Consider the following 8,964-nt stretch of genomic DNA (forward strand, 5'->3'; position numbering starts at 1 on the left):
ATATTTTCAAAGTAAGTCAGCCTTCAGTTTGAAAAGACAATGCCCCATGTATGCTACTTCTGCATAAATGCGAAGGTTTCAGATAAACTCCCCACGTGTGCGGGTACACGGAGCCAGCTGGGTCAAGAGAACCAGCTCTGCGAGAGGAATCCCTCGCTTGTGGTTCAGCGTGACATCCAAGCACTGGCTTAACTTTAAACACGAGAAATACCAATGAAATACCAATATCAATTGCAATCAATGAGGTTATTGATGTGCTTGTGGGTGGGGCGAGGGCTCTGGTGCCTGTGCCTTGCACACGGGGCTGGAGCAGCTCTGCAAGTCGCAGGCAGGGAAGCTGCCTACATCTGTCTTGAAACACATCCATCTGCTGATTGCCAGTGCTCTGCTATCTCCAAGACGATTAAATTATTTCAAATGCAATTTGTAACCCCACCCCCACCCCCAAAAAAAAAAAAAAAAAAGGCTAAGCCTCTCGCCTGGAATCATCTGAAATCCAGACAACACATAATCCACTACAGGAAATATAAACGCCTAATGCAATTTTATAGGCAGCTGGAGGGTGCCAAGTTGCTAGCCCACACAATAGCTTGCAGATTTCTCTGTGGAAAACAAAACAAAAAAAAATTAAAATAAATAAACAAATAAATAAATAATTTTAAAAGGCAGGGAGAGGACTGGGCTATAGCTCCCCTCAAACCTTGGGAACTTCAGCTGTGGCTGCTGGCAAGAAGGGGCTGCTAATCCTGCAGTCTGTAGCGACCAGAAACACAGCCATATTTAGTCATGTTTTCCAGCCCCTTCTCCTGTTCCTGTCTGCTGAACAGCCATTTGATCAGGGCTAGAGATTCAAATTGAAATGAAACGTTACCAGCCCATGCAAAATTCAGAAAGGGATATCCACAGCCCTGCGAAGCTGATGATAAAACTGTGGTGGAAATCCCTGCCTGAGTGACACTGGAGCCGGCTGGGGATACCAGCCCTGTGCTGCAGGGTCTGGCTGACCCAGAAATCGGCTGTGTGACTCAGGATTACCATCTCATGCTGGCCACTCCCTCCAGAGACTTGCCTCTGACTTTATTAATACCACTTTTCTTCATACCGCTTGCATTCAGATGAAGTTTAGGTGGTTTGGGTGACATGGGTTAAATATGGAATGGGGAAATCACTACAGTTTCCCAAGTAAGTGCTATAAATTCCAGCAATTTACGACAGAGGGAAAAGCTGGAAGCAATCTGGAAGTGCATTTTTCAGCAGTGAGAATGCACAGGTAGGGCACCCAAATAAATGTAATCGTGGTATGAGGCTATAACCATGTCATTCTAGGGAAGTCACTGCAGTTTTATCTCCTGGACCTGCTTACATTAGTTTTAAGAATCTTTTTCTCCCCTGAATATCCATTTTCCACTGTCCCCGCTGCCACTCCCTCTGCAGCATTCCTGAGTCTGCTCCAGCAGGCCGGCCCCTTGGAGCTGCTTCCCCGCCTGCCCGGCATCCCCCAGCCCTCTGCTTTTGTGATTTGTCTTTTCCTCCCTGTTGCTGCAGCAGGAACTTTCCCTTGGGAGACATTAGTAGGGGAAGGGAGAGGAAGAGAAATGAGAGCCAGAGGTTCAGATTGTGAGCAGGAACGAACTCCCCCCTCCACTGCCAAAACCTCATTGAAGGCTCCCAGAACTACCAGGAGTGTGAGCTTACAAGCCAAGGGCTCGCTGCCCTGCCTCTGCTCAGCCCTTTTCTTCCCCACAACCCACTGAGGTCTCTGCAGTGTACCCCAAATCCCTCTGCAGCACCCCCAAAATCCCTGCTCAGGCCGCCCGTGGCTGTCCCCTGTGACTGAGCCCAGAAATCTGCTGGCACAGACATCACGCCAGGTAATGCTGTCCATAAACTGCTGGAGCTCCAACTAAAACCGCTGTTAAAGCAGTTTCCAGCTCCTCCGTGGCTGTGGGGCAGCTGCTTTAGAATTAGGTTAAAGCAAAGCTCTCCCTTTCATGCAGAGCTATTACCAAGCTGCTGCTTTGTTTCAGAGATCACCTCGTGCTATCAGCTCTGTGCTGTGACCGGTGCCAGCTTGGATGTCCTGGCACCAAGCACTCAGAAACAGGCCAAGAAAGTAAACTTCCCTCTAGTGCTTTAGCACTCATAGGATACCTGAGAGGTGTGGGATGCCCAACCCCCAGAAACAAGCCCCTGCTGCAGCGTGCAGCCAGTAATCACATTTCATCCTGGCACAGACAAATTCCTTTTGCGCTTCCTCCCTGCCGCCAGCGCAGCACGCTCGCCCCGGAGAGCGAATTATAATCAAGCTCAGCGGGGCTCATAATCAGCACAGGTAAGTACACATCGAGCCTCGCTGTGCTTGGGAAATAAATAAGGCAGCCCCTTTCACCTGCTGGATCGTTGATAATTCATCTCTTTCCTCCAGCTTTCAACCCACGAGAAATTTCTTCAGCTGAAACCATTCTTCATTCGTTCTCTGAGGTACTTAATTTTTAAACGCATCCCAGTCCATCAGTCACAGCTGGTATTCTCCATCCGTGTCATCCTTTAAGTCAGTAATTCAGCAGTGGGATCCTACCAGATCTACCAGGTCCTCAGGTCCCCAAATTTTCCTTCTTTTTTTTTTCTTTTTTAAGAGGACAGAAGTTTAAATTGCAGAGCAGGAATTGCCACGAGCATTTATTTTCTGTGAAATGTTGTGCTGTGTCTGACTCTTGCCTTCAAAGGATTTGCTGGGTAGCTCAGAAAAGAGAGGAGAAAAAAGAAAAAGAGAAAAGACAGTAAATATTTTATCTATTCACTGCTCAAGAAAACCAGAAAGCAGTAGCATCAAAATCACATGGGAGCAATCCCTGTCCTGGCACAGTAACTGCCCAGGTTAGCAAGACAGGCTGTGCTTTTTTTTTTTTTTTTTTCTGTTTTGCAGCAGAAAAAGAAAAGGCAGAATCCAAAAGCTAAGTAGGTAAAAGGAACAAATTATGTCGGAGCAAAATTTTGCTGCCTGTGCAAGCCATCTCTGCTGCTTGGTTTGCTCCCACCCAGCAGCTCAAACGGGGGAGGCCAGCCCTGCACACAGCAGATGTGTCCCCAGTTCCAGCAGCGTGAGGAGGACACGGGGCTGGGGCACCTGGACCAGGATCCTCCCCACAAAGGTACAAAGGTACCTGGGCAGTGGCAATCGATTTACCCTCAGCCTAAACAGGAGCCTAAGGGCCTCTTTTTTAGCAATATCAGTGGATAGAGGCAGGGCTCCTGTTGGGCAGGTGGGGATGTTGCTGGGATCAGCTGGAGGATTCTCAGGGAATCTGATCTGTGCTGGAGGACACTGAGTGCAGAAGGAGCTGTGGGCTCCTCTGGTTGCGTCCAAGTCCAGCTGGCCCACTACAACTCACAGGGAGCGCTCTCTGCCTCGGTGGGATGTCCCAGCAAGTGGGACAGTGACCAACAGGTGCCCCATGGGCTCCCACCCAAGCAGCACAGCCAAGGCCCAGCTGCGGCCAGGAGCAGAGCACGGGCAATTCCAGAGCCATCCAGAGCCAGCTCTTCCCGCCACGGCGCCTGCTGGGAGGTGTTTGCTTATTCCACCCCGGTGGCCAGGAAAAGGCTTTGTTTGACAGGGGAAAACGGAGCCAGCTGCCCACAGCAGCGCTGCCGCCCCCGCACACCTTGCCAGTAGAGAAATTAGTCGGGGGAGCTCCCACCAGCACTGCCTGAGCACTTCCCAGCTTCATGGCAGCCTGCAAACGCAGATTAACTTTCTTGGGAAACGACAGAATGCAGCTCATGCTTTCTGTTTGGAGTGAATGTCCCATGACAGTTTATTTTAATCATCTTGTTGCTTTTAATAGTTCATTGCAGGGTCGTGAGGCAGCCTCTCCTGCTGGGCAAGCCAGAGGCACTGCGGCCCACGGAGAGCAGGCATCCTCTAGCACAGCTCACAGAGGTGCCAGGGGAATGCAGAGGGAAGATTTTGGGGAACTGATCTGCCAGATCCTGGACAGCAGAGCAGGGAACAACTGCTCTGTCCACCCAGGGGATTGGGACCTTGAAATCTTGCTTCGGAGAGAAGCTGCTTTGACATGACCCTGCAGGATAATCCTGAACACAGCTCTGCCCCTGCTATGCCCTGCATTCATGGAATGGGTGTCCACTTTCTCCATCCCATATCTCTTTGCTCCCAGGTTATGGGAGAGGAGCCACAGAGAAGCTGTTATCTGGTCTCCCTCTGTGATTTTCTCCCTAATCCCCTTTCATCCTCTGCCCGAAGCAAACCTGTCAGTTCCTTTCATGGGGATGTGTTGCCAGCCTTGGCTCTTCCTCAGTGTCCCTCTGAAGCTTTGCTTGTTCAGGGCCGTGCTGTGCCCAGTGAGAGGAGCAGTCCTGCAGGCAGCATGCTGCACTTGCTGCTCCCATCCTTGTCCTGACACTTCCACGGTGACAGTGGGACTGCCTGCCCCACACCAGTCAGCCCCACACATGCAGGTGCTGGGCCCCAGCACCTTTTCTGTTCAAGCAGTTCTGGTTTTCTCACCTGCCCAGGGAAGCAGTGCCAGCAAAGGACCTCGGAGGCAGGCGGGGCTTTAGTCCCGGTGTGATTTCCTCCTGCTCTGCAGGGATGCTCTGCGTTACCCTCCAGGGCAGCAGGGCTGGCCAGCCCTCCTCTCAACCACACTCCTTGGCTGCAGCACAGAGGTGAGCACTTCCCTTAGCAAAGGAGAGGTGCTGGGATGCAGATAAATCCCCTCCAGCCTCACAGCAGGGGCCTGAATAAACACAGACAGCACAAACGTGGCACCTTTCCTCCTGCGGGTCCCGCTGCAGTTTAACTGCAGATCTATGCTGGAGCATAAGCCATGTCCTTGAAGTCACCTCCCAGAAACTTCACAGGTGAGAGGGAAATGGTGAGCTGAGCTTCAAGCAAAAGCTGATCAAGAGCTTTATCTGTGCCTTACCCACAAGGACACACCAGGGCAAGACAGCCGGTGCCTCGTGCTTCTGGAAATGATGAGCTGGCGAGCTGGGAGCTGCACAAGCACATCGACAGCCCACAGGATCAAAAGCCTGCACAGCAAATTGGGCTGTGTTACCTCATTAAAACTTGTTGTGGCTGTGCCCATAACCTCAGCTTCAAAGCCTGCTGCAGATCCTAGCAACAACTCTAATACCTAGGCAGAGAGCCTCACCTGAGGCTGGAGCTGGTCTCTCCTGCAGAGCTGAGCTCCTTGCACCTGCACCTGCAGCTTTGGGTGGCAGAAATGGGGTCTGAAAGAGCCAGCTCTGATCCAGCATGGACTTGGCAGCACGGACAGGGTGCATGCAGCCCCCATGCCCTCTCAGCTCCCATGGGGAAGTGCTGAGAAGGAAATGAAACAAGATTTCAACACACGCCTGCTGGCCATGGGGCAGTCTGGGCAGGCTGCATCCATCCAGCAGCTTGCAGGGCTGGGAAGTTTTGCCAGGATCCTCTCAAATCCCAGGGACATTTCAGGATTGAGTGAAGCATTCCAGAAGGGAAGAGCCTGGGCTAGGAGAAAGGATGCTTCCCTTGCTGCTGCACCAGGAGTGCCTCAGTGCCAGGAGTTTGGGGGAGGAAAAGTGAAAGGTGGGCTCAGCTTCTGTGCGATGCTGTTTCTTTATAAGGCAGCACAGGGAGATGTTTCCCTGGATACAGTGGGAATGAAAAGCAGGAAGTTCCTTTGATCACAGCTCCAAGAGTTTGTTGTATTTTTTTTCCTTTCTTCTACCAAGTCTGCTTCACTCACAAAGCTTGTGGAGGCTGCCCCACATCTCTTGGCTGTACAGCACAGCATCCCTGCACTTCTAGGCAAATCTCTCCACTGGCAGCACCGTTCTCTGCCACCAGAATTTCATGTCTATGAGACTTTTTCTTACCACAGAGCCCTCCTTCAAACTCAGTCTTAAATGAGGTCAGGGATTTGAGCTATGGCTCTTCTCCTAAAAAGGAGCCTAAGGAAGTGGTCTATTTGTCCCAAGTGATACACCCTGCCACAACACCCACTTCCATGACATTCTGCACAAATTCCATCAGAAGTCAATTAGGGCTGTACTGAATTAAGCCATTCACAGTGTAATTCCAGCTTAATTAGCAGCAAGCGACCACATTATGAGTAACACGGCATTGTGAGGCCAACCACTCCATCATCATCAGTCCTCCACTTCCTCCCTTGCTCTTCCTTAGGGCTGGAGGGCTGAGCAATAGTGAAACCTCCAAGGCAGACTCTCCTGCAGGGCACATGTCCCACAGCTCTGCTGCCTGCACGCACCCTCAGCTGCTGCAGGTGAGCAGAGGAGGTGGCCTGCCCTCAGTGATCCTCCTGTACAACCAAGCCCAGTCCAAAGAGTGGCTGTAGTTTTACCTAATTGACTTTTCAGCGTCCTTCTCTGTACATTCTACCCAAACTCAAAGTCTCAGAGAGGGAGGCTGCCCCAGGGCAGGGACCCAGCTCCCTGCACCTCTCTCCTCTCGTGTAACAGACCATCATTGCTTCAAGACAGTTCACATTTCACTTTTCCTCTTGCTGCCCGGCTGCTCAGCTCTTTGTTCTGCTCAGCCACACAGGCTTGAAGTGCTAGCAAGGATGGAAGTCATGAATTTAGGACAAAAAAGGTTTTGGTTTAGTTTTTTTGCTATCCTTTTCCTTCTGCTTTTGCTCCCACTGCTAGAGCATCAAGGAAAAGACAAAATCAAACCCAAACAGACAGCATTTATCCACTAGTACTAGCTCTCTGTCCTGAAACTGGGAATATTGTCTCCAGCTTCTCCAGAACAGGCTGAGCTGCCTGAGCTCTAGTTTGGCTCGGTAGCTGGCATTTTATTTTCAGATCACTCAAACCACTGCTCTGAGACCTCCCTCACACCCTAGGCTGGGAAAGCTGCAATTTGCACCTTAACTCCCCCACTGCAGTGCCTGTCACTGAGGACTCCCACTCCACAGCCATTGAATCTGCACCCTCATTCTCCATTTACATTAAGTGGTACTTAAATCAATTTGTGGAAGAAATGGAAGAGAGCTAAACCCTAAACCTGGCAGGTCAGTGCTGCTGTGCCCAGGAACCCAGCTGGAAGTGGCTCTAATGGCCACTGTCCTTGCTCTGCCCTGGGGGAAGCTGCAGCAGGAACAAGCAGAGCACTCAGCAGCTCCCCAGGAAAGAAGGCTCTTTGCGCAGGATGCTGCTGCAGGTCTGGTGATTTACCTCCATTTCCCGGAGCCTGGGGCTGGGCTGGTTGCTCTGCCCCTCGCTTGTGCTGCTGCAATGGCCGGTGAGGGCCACACTGTAACCTGCAACAATTTAACTTTTTTTTTTTTTTTTTTTTTTAAAGCTGGTTTATTACTTGTAATGATCTGGTTGTCAATCCTTTGGCCCAGAATGGCCCAGTGCAGGGACAGGAATATTTGTAATCAACTTCATCCCTTACATCTCCTCACAACTTCTCTATGCCCTTCCCTCTAATTTAGATCCCTTCCACCACGTGCTGGGATCAGCCCTGGGGGAGGATGGTGCGGACAACAAACAGAGCTCCAGCAACAACTTCCAGAAACTACCTTTTGTAGGCCCCATAGAAAAGGTCCCAGCTCAATCTCTCTTCCACACTTACTACCATTGTAACCATTCACCCACTCAGACCATCCCCAAAATCCCAGGAAAAGCCACTGTGAAGCATTTACCAGCTCTGGAGAGCCACAGAAGAGCAACTAACGTGAAGCTATGGGAATCTCCTGGCTCAAGGTTGTGCTCTGCAAAGCAGAAAATGGTGAATAGGAGACTTAATTCTGTCCCTTCCATGGGGATGTACAAAAAAGTGGAAAGCTGAAGAAAAATACTGTGCCAGCTGAAAAAAAAAAAAAGAGACACAAGCCTCTTTCCATCTTGCACAGGACAGAATGGCAGCCAAGCAAGCAGCGCTCTGGCACACACAGCACAAGGCTAAGGACACAAAAAGCAGCCTGAGCTTAAAAGGGTCTTCACAGCACCAGCACACAGCTTCTGCTCTGGATCACTGCAGTGCCTGGCCAGTGGTGCCATTTCAAGTTGATCCTAGGATGGAAAAGCAATTTCTATGCAATTTAAAGGGCACAGTGGTCTCAGAGATACCCTGCAAGTTTCTGGAAAACACTCTGGAAAAAGACTGAAGCAGCTGAATCAGTAACCTCCCAGATGACACCAAGTCCAGTCCTGTTTTTAACAGCAGTCCTATATGCAGGACATCAGCACAGCAGTGCCTATATTCCACACATCAAGAACCCACATCCAGCCCTCGTGCCTTAATCCCTACCCAGACTTTCAAAAACTGCAGCCAATGTAACACAGCTTCAAAAGCAGCTCATTCTCAACTGACCCTTCATAAAGGGACTGCACCCACACATGGTTAACTGTGCCTGCTCCTTCTGCACTGCCCCTTGGCTTTTTTAACTTCTACTTACACTGAAGTTTCTTAACGAGAAGCCTTTTCCCCTCCCGACATCTGGTTAGGCAGAAACGCCAGGGGCAGCAGCCATGTGTGCTCGCCAGGGAAGGAGTTTCCTGTAAGCTGCACCCTCCCTGCTCCTTGTTTTCCAGACCGGCGCTGGCAGCAGCCGCTGCTGGCAGCACAGGCCCCTCATGCCGAGTGCCAGCACCTCCTTCCCCATCGCTGCCGCCCAGGGCCCGGCCCAGCCCGACCGCAGCTCCCAGCTCAGACTTTCTCAGCAAGGGCTGAGTCTCCGCCAGCACAGGATGGGAGGGACGAGCTCGGAGCTGCTGGTGTTGTACTCCAGCTTCTCCTGCCCTGGCTGGAGGACCAGAATGCGCTTGTGGCACTTCAAGGGGCCAGGAAGACCAGAATACGGGCACAAGTTTCTTATTCAATTTCTGGCAAAAATGTAACAAAAAGTAGAATTTCGCTGGCCGCACAGGGTCTTCATTGCAGGGAGGAAAGGAGGGAAGGGCAACACACGCACAGAC

Source organism: Pyrgilauda ruficollis, unplaced genomic scaffold, assembly GCF_017590135.1.
Source record: "Pyrgilauda ruficollis isolate IOZ18807 unplaced genomic scaffold, ASM1759013v1 scaffold56, whole genome shotgun sequence".
Taxonomy (NCBI): domain Eukaryota; kingdom Metazoa; phylum Chordata; class Aves; order Passeriformes; family Passeridae; genus Pyrgilauda; species Pyrgilauda ruficollis.